The sequence below is a fragment of the Cinclus cinclus genome, chromosome 1 (genome assembly GCF_963662255.1).
Source record: "Cinclus cinclus chromosome 1, bCinCin1.1, whole genome shotgun sequence".
NCBI lineage: Eukaryota > Metazoa > Chordata > Aves > Passeriformes > Cinclidae > Cinclus > Cinclus cinclus.
Window position 1 is genome coordinate 41,714,071 of NC_085046.1, and position 13,729 is coordinate 41,727,799.

The window sequence follows — 13,729 nt, forward strand, 5'->3', positions numbered from 1 at the left end:
GTGGCAATTTAACATGAATCACAATAGTTAATCCCCCAGTGCATGCTGAAGCTGGCACCATTAGCTCTGATTTCCATTGAAGCAAAAGAAGGAGGTCAGTCTAGAACAGCAGCTGGACTGGAGCTGCATATATCTGTTCTACACATTAATTTCTAGGCTTCAATTTATTGTCCAGCTTTATCCAGCCCCTCAGAGCAGAGCCCTGAAGCAGGACTGTGCTAGCAGTACTTTGCCCTTCCTGTGGTTCCCACTGCTCCTGAAAGGCAGAGCAGGATAATGGGAGTGGGAGGAGGAGCGTGGCTCTCTTCCCACCGGGAAGCTGCCAGCCTCCAGGGCCAGTCTTCTCGGCAGCTTTTCTGCCAGAAAATCTGACCCTTACCCACCTGTGAATTTAAAGGCAGAAGGGAAAGATTTCTCATTTTGAAGGAATTGAGAGTGAAAATAAATAGGAGAGGGTACAGCTAGGACAGCAAAACAGCAGGGAATCTGCAAGAAATAAATAAGGAAAGGGAGTAAAATGCTTTAATAAAGCAAAAATACTTCAAGGAAATGAAAAAGCAGGAAAAAACAAGGAAGAATGTTACCAAGGCATATGAAAATTGACTTACTCTGTGCATGGAAAGCCTGCATAGACACAAGGTTCTTATTGACACAGTAAAATAATTGCCATATGCATGAACATTTTTTGTAATCATTCAAATTTTGTTTAGAAGGTAATAATTTTAACACAAAGATCTAAACTTAAAAACCACAATGTTATTTAAAAGAAATTCTTACAAATGTAGATGCATTTTATATAATACATGTAGTCTGCCTTTGTGTATTGTATTGCACAGAATTTAAATTAGCAGAAAGAAACTGGGATTATAGGGTTGGCAAGACATGACAATAATAAAATTAAATAGTCAGAAATAATTAATCCATTTTTTTCAATTTAAACTTCTTCCCAAAATCTTTTTCTGTAGTTTCTCAGTTACATAGTATAGGGTGTTCAAAGGCACTAAAGCAGATCTCAGAAAGAGAGGAAATGCTAATACTCAGTGTATCTACAGGTCATTGTTTGTCTTTATATTACAGAGCTGCTTAAAATCTCATCTCTCTTCAGACTAAAAATAGTTGCTCTTATACAGCTTTAATTTGCTCTTTGTTGCAAAAGAAATTTATAAAGCTTTGCAAAGAAATTGCTGATGGTATTAGAGGCAGAAAGGCACATATTTTTGTGAGGGTCTCTGATAAAGTGCAGGTAGCTCTGAAGAGGAGCCTGTGGAGGCAGAGCACTACATCCCTTCAAAACAGGTGGTGAGCAGCCTAAAGCAAAGAGGTTTGCTTCCCACTAATGTGTTGGAAAAAGGGAAAAAGCATTTTTTTTTACTCATAACACAGGAAGCATATAAAGAGAAAGTGAGAAAGTCTGGTTTCACTGAAGTAAAAGAGAACTTTGCCATTGCCTTCATGGAATCCAGACCTTTACCCTTTGCTAGGTTGTTCAAAATTGCAACAGGCTTAGCAGGACAATTTGTAAAGATTATAAATCTATAAATACTGCTATATCTACAGTTTAGGACTATGTCAGCTGTTACAACTTTACTTACGTTGAAGAAATGCAGTTATAAACTACCAAACCAACCTTCTACTCTCCTACCTGCTTACTGAACAGTGTTTTGTAGTACAATGAGAGTAATGCTGTGTCCAGTTGTGCCTCTTCAAAGAAAATGGCATATTTAGTAAGCTGTGTCCTTTGTGAGCCTGTATATTTGCATACTGGTACTGAAGCCTCTGAAGTGGCAATATGCAGATGTCTAGGATGGAGTAAAAAGCAGGGATAACCTTTGTCTCCCCATCCTCTGCCTGTGCTTAGTTTGAGAACTTCCTGAGATCAAACCATAAATCAAATCAAATCATAACTAATTTGAGTAACTGACTTTATCTGATCAGACACATGTTGACTTAAATACAGATTTAAGAGCAAAACAATAGCCTGTAATCAATTGATACTGATGTTTGGCCCAGTGTTTAAGGGAAAACAATTTATTTCTTTCCATGGGTGCAAAGTCTTCCTGGGAAGCTGGGAATGTGGCAGGAGGGAATTTGCCTTTTCACAGGTATCTGTGGTGGAGGAAGAAATTCTGTCAGTGGTGCCATTGCCATTTTGTAAGTATTTGACCTATTTGACACACTTTAACATTCATAGAGTTGATTGCTTCAGAATATAAAATTATCGTAACTAGAAATCATGTACTGGCTCTGTGTTGATTATTTTACACTAGACTGTAACTAGGCAGTTTGCAGAGCCCTCAAAGGAAGTAGAAGAGAACTTGTCTTTGAAAAGAAGAGCAAGAATGAAAGTATTACTCAAAATTATATCGTAATAACATGTGCTTGGGTCAGGAGAGCCTCCGCAGGGGGTGAAAACAAATAAGATTGCCTGGCAGGTCCCTTCGTTGCTGGCCTTGGACTCCTTGCCTAATAAACTCTTGAGTAGAATTGAGAATAGCTCTTCATCAAATAATCTAAACATTGACTAGTTTTTCCTACTTTACTGTGTTAACTTTTTTTTTTTTTTTAATACTGTGGTAACAGTTACTGTAGAATTAAACTTACTTTTCATGCTGATACAACAGATAAACAAAGAGGCAAATTTCCCTTCACAACAGTGGTTACTTTTCCTATGTATCTGTCCAGCATTGAAGTCTGATTTCTCAACATGGAGCTTTTACTTCAGATATACTATAACATTTTCTAATTCTATTTTTCAGACATTGGATTTCCCTGGCATTTTCTGACGTATTTGTGAGGCTGAAGTTTCTTTCCTGCCACAAAGAAATGGCAATTTTGTAGTTGGAGCGTTGTGGCTGCTGTGTGGTAGCAGGACAGAGGACAGCCATTTCTCCTGCAAATTTTTCTGCTTATTTATGTCAGATTTATGTCATAGATGGTAATTTCCAAAAATAGTGCCTGAAGTTGGGTTCTGAGTTTCATATCTGGAAGCTGATCTAGATTACTCAGTCAATGTCCTGCATAGAGGAGTAAACTTCTTATCTTGTTGCTTGTTTTATTTGAAACCAAGTTGGGCTCTTTATGATTCCACAAATTAATAAATTTGGAGAGAAATGCGAACCCAGGGTAAAACTCAGACCAGCTGGGCTTGGGCTGGGGCTACCCATGCTTTTGTGTCCTCTGGCAGAGCAGAGGGTGGGTAGAGCTTTAGTAGTGCTCAGCTGTTGGGATTTATGTGCCTGGGTTCCAGGGATGACCAAATCTGTGTCCAGAAAGTAGTGGAATGCACTTTTGTCTTCTGAGGGCTGAGCATTATTCATTTTGAGAGACTGTCTCTTTTTCACACAGTCTGTTCCCTGCTGTTGCATGGATTACAAGGAGACATGTTCATGCTCTTTGAGTTTTTTTTCCTCTGCTCGTTTTGTGGCATTAAATAGTTTCATCTGGTCTCTTGCCTTTTGTACAGTAGATTTGCTAAAGGATGTTGGCAAGAATTGAGGGTTTTGGCCTGTGCATACCAGAATCGATGCTGTGTGGTCTGCCCTGGCTAAACCTCTGTGACGTGGTTTTATGCACTCCAGGGAGGCTTGTGTCTGTAACCCAGCAGTCTTCCAGCTTTAAACTGTAAAAAATGGAAGCACAGAGTTAGTCAGAAATGTGTCTTCTGCAGAAACTTTAGTGAGCTTTGTATTTTTTCCATCACCCAAGCACTTGGCCACTCAGTGAGCAGTGTGAGGAGGAAGGACCGTCACTGTCCCCCTGCAGTGCCACCAACTGCTGGTGTTGCTTCAGAGGCTCTTAGGCAGCGTTCAGCTGTGCCTCCTTGATCATGAGGCAGAGCGAGTGCAAGGCATGTGAGCTTAAGTGGTAAATTAGTGCATATTGAGCAGCCTGGTTGTTAGCCAGGCTTTTACTGCTGTCACAGAACCACAGAATGGGTCAGTTGGAAGAAACCTCTGGAGATCAGATAGTCCAACCTCCCTGTCAAGCAGGGACTTCAGAGCATGCTGCTTTGGACTCTGTCCAGATGGCTTTTGAGTATCTCCAGGAAAGGAGATTACAGTTGGTATAAAGCTAACACAGCTGTGTCTGCAGTTAAGCTTCAGTGTCAGCCATATCCATCCATATATTAGGAATTTGTGTCCAGAAGGCTCATTAAACTCTCCAAGTGCTGGGTATTTCTCTTCCAATGGGTATGTGCCTGCTCAGGGACACCCTGCTTAGTAAATAAGCTTGTTAAACTTCAGAGAGGCAGAATAGTTTGATTTACTCATTTTTTCTTTATGGTAACTAGTAATTGCAGCTAATTAATGTCCTCTAAAACCCTTGAGAAAATATGTATGATCGCTCACCCTGAAAACATTAAAGCATCATTGATGTGCTGTTAACCTAGGGGCCAACTGCACCCTTAAACCATAGTGATGTCTGTATCACCCAGGGCACAAAACTAAAGAAATGTGTGTGCAGGACTGCACAGTCCATCCCTCCCCTTTCATATGTCACCAAGGTCATGTCACATTGCACATTTTTGCATGATTGCTTTCATAGCCAATCAATAGTTTCTGACTCCAAAATCTATTGACCAGCTGCTGATTGGGTGAGAGGTAATTTCATAAGCTAAAGGGGAGAGCATCCCCTGGACTGGGCTGGCATCCTGTGAGCACACGCTCTTCATCAGGAATTCAGACATGTTGTTTAACGTTGTGTATTTATCGGTTACTTGGCAACTACATGGCCAGTTATGGTGAAAAAAAGTTAGGAAATACGGGCTACACAAGGACGAAAATAATGTAAATATTTTGAGGGACAGAATGCATAAGATATATTCTAAAGAAAATACAATTAGACTGTCTTGTGTGACTTCCACTATTCTTCATTTTTGTACTGTCTACTGAACTAAAATAAGGTTCAGCAAAGGGTGACTAATACTGTAAGAACATTGTGATGAGTATTAATTAATTCACAATTTAAATCAGAGACAATCTGAAGTAGATCAGAAAAAAAAAAGAATCTTAGGAAAAAACTGTACTGCAGATGGGGTTGCTTTGCCTGCTATTCCTCACAGCCCTATTAATCAGGCACAATACTCCAAGGCACAAATTATGTGATTCTGCAACTTTTCCTGACTTTGCACTTACTAATTTTGCAGACCTATTGTTTCATTAACACTGACTTTGTACTTGGCATTCTGTCTTGAATTAGGCATGCAAGAAAGGAAATTTTTTTTTTTTTTTTGCTCTTTCCTGTTACTTTCTGTTTCTTGTAGCAGATTCCCATTCTGGGTCTGTGGAGTCCAGACAAACTTCCTGTCACAACTCCTGTAGAAATAACTATGAAAATCTCTTAACCTGAGAGGGACCTCAGTAGTCCTACTTCCTGCTCAGGATAGGATTGGCACCAAAATTAGACCCCAGGGCTGTAGGGGGTGGAGTTTCCTGTCAGGTGCTTTGAAGACAGAAACTCCAAAACCTCCCTGGGCCCCTGCTGCAGTGCTTAGTTATCCTTGTAGTGGAATGTTTTGTGTTGGGGCTTTCTTGGCTTACTTTTTAGTGAAAACTTAATTTCTTGTTCCGTGGCTGTGCACCCTGGCCAAGACCCTGATTCCCTCTTCTTGCTGACCTCCTGTAGATATTGGCAGGTATCTCAGGGTATGTGCATCACCTTCCTGCCCATCTTGGATGCCATAGTTAGGCTTAGCAGAGTTGATCAGCAGCCTTCTTATACTGGAGGGCCTAAAACTAGATATAATCTTTCAGGTGCAACCTAGATTAGTAAACATTCCTCAAAAATTTAAATTACTGTAATTCCTTACAGTCCTTGTGAGAGTGACAATTCAGAATTTGTTTCTTTGCTATCTTCAGTTTAAAATTCTTCTAGCTTCCTTATGAAAAATCTGTGTTTGACTGTTTAATGCTCATATGTGGCTTTCTTTTATAGAGGTTTGTTTCCACTTGGTTGCAGCATCACAGGGCCATTGGTCTTGGCTCTGGGAAATAAGGAAGTTGTGAAATTGTTCCTACAAGTCTTTTATCATACTACTGAAGTAGGGGAGAAACTGTATTCTGGAAATCAATAGCTTTCAGGAAGAATGAGGGGTTGTGCAGGATGACTTCACGGAAAATAAGCATTCAGTGTTACATTGTGGCTGTGTGGTCCTGGGATTTATAAACAGGACTGTACTAGTATAGGGACTGGTTATTACTGCTGTCAAGAAGCATCAGTTACCATCTCCAGCTAAGGAAACAAACAGGTTGCTGGAATAGTAGTCAGAGTCAGAAATGCAGCTTAAAAGTAATCCCAAGCCCGGAGTCTTAAGCACCATTCCCTGCAGGGAATGCAGGCAGTGTTCAGTGTCATAGACAAAAACTTTGAGGGAAGATCTGTGATTCTAGGTATGAAGTTATCATAACCTTACACCATTATAATCAGTGAGAACTAATTTCCATTAAATAAGCTTTTAAACCTTTACACAGAATAAAATACTACCTGTGGAAGAGGCTTACTGAGTTTTGAAGTGGGTGTTAATTTGCCTGTTCTATAACTGGTTGGTACTTACAGATTAAGCTGATATAGTTCTTGAGAGCGCTCAAGAGCCAGGAAACTACTGTTGTGATTGGACACCATTACAATGGAAGAATTTAATATATGTATCTGTCATGTTTTCATATTATAATTTATGCTAGAAAGTGGGAAAGATACCACATACCACTGCTCTTTCTAACTGGTTCCACAAATGAGCTGTTCCACATGGTGTATACAGGAAAACCAGAAGATGGGGTTGCTGATAAAAACCATCTCCCTTCATGTATTCTTATATTTAGTATAAACTATTTACATGTCTGTTCTTTATATGCACAAACTTACTTGTACATTGAGTATACCTGTGGAAAAGCACCAAACCAGTGAGTCACTCCATCCTGGTTACTTTGGTTTTCACTTTTATATCCTTTCTATTTTTTAAATTGTTTTCCTCAGGTTGTGGTTGAATTGTCAGTTGGCATTAAGACACACAGTGGTAAAATTAGGAGTAGTTAGAGGCTGGCTTACCAGGTCCGAGCATAACTGGAAAATAACAGTGATGTAAGCATCTGACACAGAGCTCAGCAAGGGCAGTAAATCAGCATTAAACCGGAAAAGGCTGTTACCGCCTGTTAAATGTTGGGTATCCCACAGAAACCATAAAGGAAAGGTGAGAGTGTTTGATTAGGTTATGAGTGTCTGTGAAACCAGCACTGGATCAGCAGGAATGCTGGCTTCCCTCTGTTGTCCTCTGGTGCAGAAGGAAGGTCACAGATGGATTGGCAAGGTGGGGGTAGCTTGCCAATGCAAGGTGGGGGTAGAGGCAGCTTCTGCCTCAGAGCCCAGGGGAGGGAAGGAAGGAAGCCATGAGCTGGGACGTGCAGAGTCCTGGCCAAAAGCAGCCCTGCTGTGCAGAGTGAGGGGAAAAGCAGCTCCTCAGCCTTGGGCACAGGGCTTGGAAAACAAGGTGGGCCATGGTCCTCCTCCTGCCATGGGGAAACATCCTGCATTTCCAGTGAGGCTGTGGCTTGAACCAAGCCCTGGCACTGCTGCTGATAAGTCCTTTGGCAGCTCCTCAGGTTTTGCTGTAGTTGAGGTCTCAGGTGCTGCTGTGTATTTCTGTTATTTCGTGTTTATACCTATTTAATTTTGTATTTTGGTATTGTTGGCAGCACTACATCACATGTTTAGAGTTCCATAGCCCCTCTAACTGGAGAACTACTCCAGCCATACCCTGTACACTAAAGTTGGTATTTCTGGTTGTAAGTAAGCCCACAAAGGAAGTAGCCTGATATCCATGCTTGTTATCCAGCTCTGTTTGTGGTGTGGAAGTATCTGTTCTGTTTTAATAAAGTCCTTTCAGAAAATTTAATGTTGAAATGTAGGGAAATCAAAGTAATTGGTAAAGCCCATTTGTAAACCACATTGAAGGGGTTTTGCTATTTCTCCTGGAAGTACTGATTACACTGTATGTGCTTTACAAGGAAATCAAAACTTAATAAAATGGAAATAGCAAATCTATTGGATTACAGCAGATAAATATTTTAGAGCATTTCATAATAGTAGAATTTTAGGATAAACAACACTGTATCCCTGCTAAAATTATTACTAGTTTAAACATGTTTCACTCATGTATTGCATGGATAGGCTGCTGTTGCTAAGGGTGCTGCATAAAACAGAGCATTAGGTACAAACCTTTCACTAGTAACTCTCAGCTAATAATAAATGAAGAATGACTTCTTGAGCCAACTCGTTTCTGAGCTGTGCCTCTGATTAGTTCATAGGGGCTTTTAATACCTCTCAAATGAGCATTTTTTTGTTATTATGTATCTAGTAGGCTTAACAAGGAGATCAAGACATTTTTAATACTTCTTTTTCGTATTTTTCAAATACTTCTTAAAGCTTACAAAGAAATGTCTTTTTGAGGGAAGAGTAGTTAATTCAGCACCACAGGTTTCCCAGTGAGCCTGCTGGGGCTGTCAGGGGAACATGATCCTAAAAGGCACCTCATCAGTTCCCTTTCTCAGCAATAAAAATTTAAAAATACACTCCCTTTCCCATATGTTGTCTCAGAAAAATATTCACAGTGAAAAAAGAGAAAAATTTTAAAATTCTTCAGTCTGAACGTGGCAAAGAATTGCTCTGTTTAAAAGTGCCACCACATGTTGCTCGCCCAAGTGATAGCTCTTGGGGGAGCCTGTTGCTGCCAGGTACTGCCAAATGCATTTTGCTATTAGAAAATAAAAAGAAAAAATTAAATATGCAGCTCTTGTGGTTCTCAAGTGGCTTATGATTTGTTTCCTGAAATATGTGTATGACTGCATTTGGACCGATTTTGCCCAGGCCTTGTGTGCCATGGCAGCATGTGAAGCTATTTTAAGAGGTTTTTCTACTCACTGCCCGCTCAAGAAGCTGGGATATTTGTTTGTTCATATCATGTATTTTAAATATGATAGCATAAGATTGCCAGCACAAGACTATGCTAGTTTAAGATTAGCTCAGTTAAAATTAGGAGGGCCTTCAAAAATAAATGAGAGTGGTCCAGCTTGCACAGAGTTTTTGGTCAGATTACTTTTAGTCATCATTAGCACTCACATGCTTTGTTTTTTTCCAGACTTTGGCAAGCCCTGCAGAGATCAGAGAGTAAAAATACCTTTCCAGTCTCCTGCATTCCTCATCAATCCCCATGTAATTACACCAGCACTCAGAATTTAAGAAAATCATTCTAAAATAAGAGAATTAGGTTTGTTTTTGATGGATCAGGAACTGAATGAAGGTGCTGTCTTCTGTGTCTATGTTTTTGTAATAGGAGGAAAAGTCACTTTAATTAAAGATGCTGTAGTTTTACTCAGATATTAATTTAAATAAGTGAATCAGGATGTAGAAGAAAATCTATCTGTATTCCAGCCTTTAGCTGAGGCTTTTTTTCCCTGCACTGTTGCTATGGAGAAGCATATAAATATTAGTATCACAAACTAATTTTGCTTTACTTATAGATAGCGTGGAAATACAGATAAAAATGGTAAAGAAAACTTGTTGTGGGTGTGCTTTAGCATGCAAAGTAGTGTTTTGGGATAGGTTAAGGCCCAGACTAGCAGTAAAGAAAAGGTAGAAGGTGCTGTGTTGAAGCATCTGATAGCTTTGTATCCCATGTTGTGGGACAGAAATGGAATGATAGTGTGCACTTTATTTGCAGTTTCATCTTTTTCAATTTTGTTATAGCATTATTACTTCTGATAACTCATATTTCATAGGCCATTTCTATGAGATCAAACACAAATGTAAAAGAAACAACCTTGGCTCAGTTGCACATGTCCATCCTCCACTGGGGGAATGATACAGAACCCACACAGCAGCTTAGGAGTTAAAAGCTGCATAAATTGTTTCTTCTTATGATCACCTACATTTCTTCATGTCCAGCCTTTTCATTTCCATGTCTTCCAAATTGCCTCCAAGGAGGCAGTGATGCTGGGCATGAGTGAATTCCAGCAGTGCTGTGCATCTCCTTGCCTCTGCTCCTCAGCCTGTCCTTTGGGCTGGTCTCCCTCTTGGCTGTTTTTTCTTTTTTCTTCAGGGATTTCAGTCACTCTGATTATTTCTTGGTGTATCAGGGTGGTTCCAGCCTTCCAGACATTGCCAGGGCCTTGGCTAACAACCCCCAGTTGATGTGTGAGAGGTGCCTTCCACACAGTTTAAACTCTTTCTGGTTGCCTCTGTAAGTTCTGTGTTATGAAACATTCTCTTTAACGAGAAACTTCATAGAGTGGCTCTGTTTTCTCTCACTCAGCAGGTATTTTCATCACCTGGATTGCTGTCCTGGTTTCACATGGAGATCTCTCTGGTGATATCTGAGGATAATAGAAACAAAACTGGTTATCAACAGGATTGGAAATCACACATATCACCATAGCAGTCTGCTAGCTCCTTCTTATATCACAGGATGTTTTTATTCAATTCAATAACAACAACAAAAAAATAAATATTAAATAACAGTGTACAGATTGTTGTGATGGGGGGGCAGCAGTTTGTCAGCTCATTGACCTTTTGGGATCAGCTTAAAAGCCTAAATATTTAAGGCTAAATGACTTTCATGTAAGGCATTATTCATCATAAAGATAATTAATTAAGATAATTAATATATATTGCATTGCCATTTGATGAGTGTTTTGGTCGACAAAAGTAGTACCTCTGTTAAAATTGTGTATTTTGTTTATAAATGCTCAAGCTCTTTTTTTGGCGTGCTTTCTGAAGTGTCCTGCGTTGAGCTCTTGCTGGTTTGTGTAATCCCTCCTGCTGCCGCTGTACTCAGCGAGTCTCTCCGTGTTTCTGTCCTCTGGCAGCAAATGAAGCTGGCGGCAGAGTCCCTGCAGGCGTAAACACAGAGGAATGAGGATGACTAAGGCGGTCACATGCGAGGCGGAGCCAGCGTTCCTGGTCATGTGTGGCGCTCAGAGTGCACCCTCCACCATCTACTGAGTAGGTGGCACCTGCTTGTATGAAACTTGGTAAATAATCTTTGCCTGACACTGTAAAAAACTGTATTTTCTCCTTCTCTTCGTTTCTGATAAGCAATTGCTTGTGAAGGTAACACCAAATAAAGCACTCCAGCTTATGCCAGGTCTGGATAAAATCTGCCAGGCTCCCTGTGCTTTGAGTGATTGAAAACAGATCCTGTGTGAGGAAGCATCCAGAAGCTAACTAGAATTTTCAGCTTTCTAAAGAGGGAAAAAACCCCAGACTGTTATTTAATTTACTCTCCCTTTATGGTTATTGCCCCTTTTGTTCCTTCATTACAATAGCTAATCAATCCTATGTTATTTCAAAGATTTGCTTATTAGCTACTGCTTGTCCACAGCAAATTAATTGATGTATGCTATGCATTTCATAGGGAACAACAATGTATTTCATTGTGTGATCTGAGAAATAGCTGAACATAAACATTTATAGAATATGTCTTATATACTCCTGTTTGCTAGTTCTCTAAACAGATCCCAGCTAAAATCTTTTCAAAAGCTAGGTGAATAAAATTTAGTAGGAAACAGATCGCTGATCAGTGACTTACAAAGCTTATTTATTTTATAATTTATATTGGATTTTGGTATCACTCCCCTGGATTTGAAACTACAGTACTGTATGAATGGATCTTCTGGTTAAATGAACTAACAGTATCAGATCAATTAAACTTGATAATTGATACACCAGTACTTGTGTTTGTAGTGAATATCTGATTTGGTTTTCCTTGCATTTCACAACAAGGTGCCTGTCCTAATGTTTCATTGTTTTCTGACAGTAATAGGATCGAAATCTACAGTGTTTGCTCCTGTGACTTGGAGACAATTTATTTTTGGCTGCTCTGATGTTCAGTTTTAGCAGATGTAATTGTGTGTGGTACGTGCTGAAATTTTGTTCACAAAAATCTGCTGCTGCCATAATTAAGGTGCTTGCCTACTTTGCACATTTCAGATTTCTGCCACAGGGCCCCACAGCAGAGTAATATACTAAGCCAAAATAATATATTTTGTCTGGAACTAAAAATTAGGATTTCTCAGGCTCTGCAGGTGTGACCCAGTAAGAAATTACTGTTCCCCTGGGAAGAGGAGCAAACCTGTGCTACGGCTGCTGTGTTCTTGCTTCTCCCACTGTTAGTTCCCCACACTGCTGCTATTTCAGGGACATCTCATGGGCTGCTGCTTTCACTGCCTGTTCCTGAAGAAGCGGCAGGGCTGTGGCTGCACACACCCTGCCCCGAGTGATCTCTGAGGGAAGTACATCACCCTTCCTGTAGTGCTGTAGAGATCCCAAAACCAAAGGGTTTTTTAGGAGGGGATCAGTGTGTTCTCCTTGAAAACCCCCCATCTTTGCAGTCTCCTGCCCAGTTTAATCTGAAGTAGCTCATGTTTCTTCAAGTTTCAACTGCATGGTCAATGTTTTTGAGTGAGTGGTTCCAGAGAGGAAAAATCCATGGGATGGGTTTCTGTTGGAGTATGTTCTTGTGATCTTGTAGCCATTTTGAAGGGATTCTGCTGGTCTGCTGATTGCTGGTGGTCTGGGAGCACGAAGGTGGTGTGTTTTGCTGATGGCAGCTGTACCAGGTGTCTGGAATAACTTTCTAAGATGGGTTAGAAAAGGAATCAAGTTGTGTGTCAACTGTGATCATGTGAAACAAGTAAGTCACCTTCTGCAAAACTGACTTCGTGGTTTTCCTTATGGGGCCCATTTCTTTTGTTTTCTGTGCATTAGCAGGAAAATCTCTAGTGAGGTGGAAGTACCCAGTGACTTCAGTAAAGTTGGCTGTTGCCTTTGCCTTGGGCAAATCACTTCTGCTCAGTTTCCATATCTATGAACAGGGCTAATACTTAGTTGCATTCTCCACATACAGTGAGGAGGTATGGAGGAATTCTGACCTTCCATGGTGTGAGTTGAGAAGCATGGGACTCCTTTGTTTTATAGGGGTTGAAGTCTGTTCCACATACTGGGAGAGCTCTTGTTTTATCATCAGGTCTCAAGCTTCAGGGAAAAAACCAAGGATGAGGCTGGAGCATCCTGTTTGGGAAGATGACTGGGAGTAACCAGTATCTGTCTGTTAAGACTTGGATTTTACAGATCTCCTTAGCAGCAACAGTAGCAATCCAAGAAAGCTGTTTTTAAGAAGGCCACTCATAAATCACTTGCTGGTGATACAGAGGTTCTCTCATCAGGTACGTTGTGAGTACAGGTATAATTGTGTGGCCCAGAGGGATCTGCTGACTCAAGATATCTACTGAGGACAACAGAAGCTGAAAACAGTCATTACATGGAAAGGTTCCTCTGTAAGCAGGCAAGCAGTTATGGATATTTTAGCCTACCTGGTCCTGAGAGAATTGATCTTGAATCTCATTCAGAGAAATTGGAGTTTACTTCCTTACTGGGAAAAGCCCTGGGAACAATGCCTTCTACTATGATATGCTTTCTTTAGGAAAGCTCTGCCATACCTCACCCAGGAGCTGGAGGGGCCAGTGCCAGGGCTGGCAGGAGGGCCTGGTGACTCAGTGCCAGTCCTGGAGACTGGTGTTGAGAGAGGAGGCTCTCTCTGCACCCCAGTGCTTGATACAAAGCACTGTGGTGATGGCCTCTGTCATCACTGCCATCATGAGGGCAGCACTGGGCCTGCTGTAAGAGCTTCTCAGCCCTGGCTCCCAGGGCTATCCCAGTGCCTAGAGGAGCCTGTCCCAGG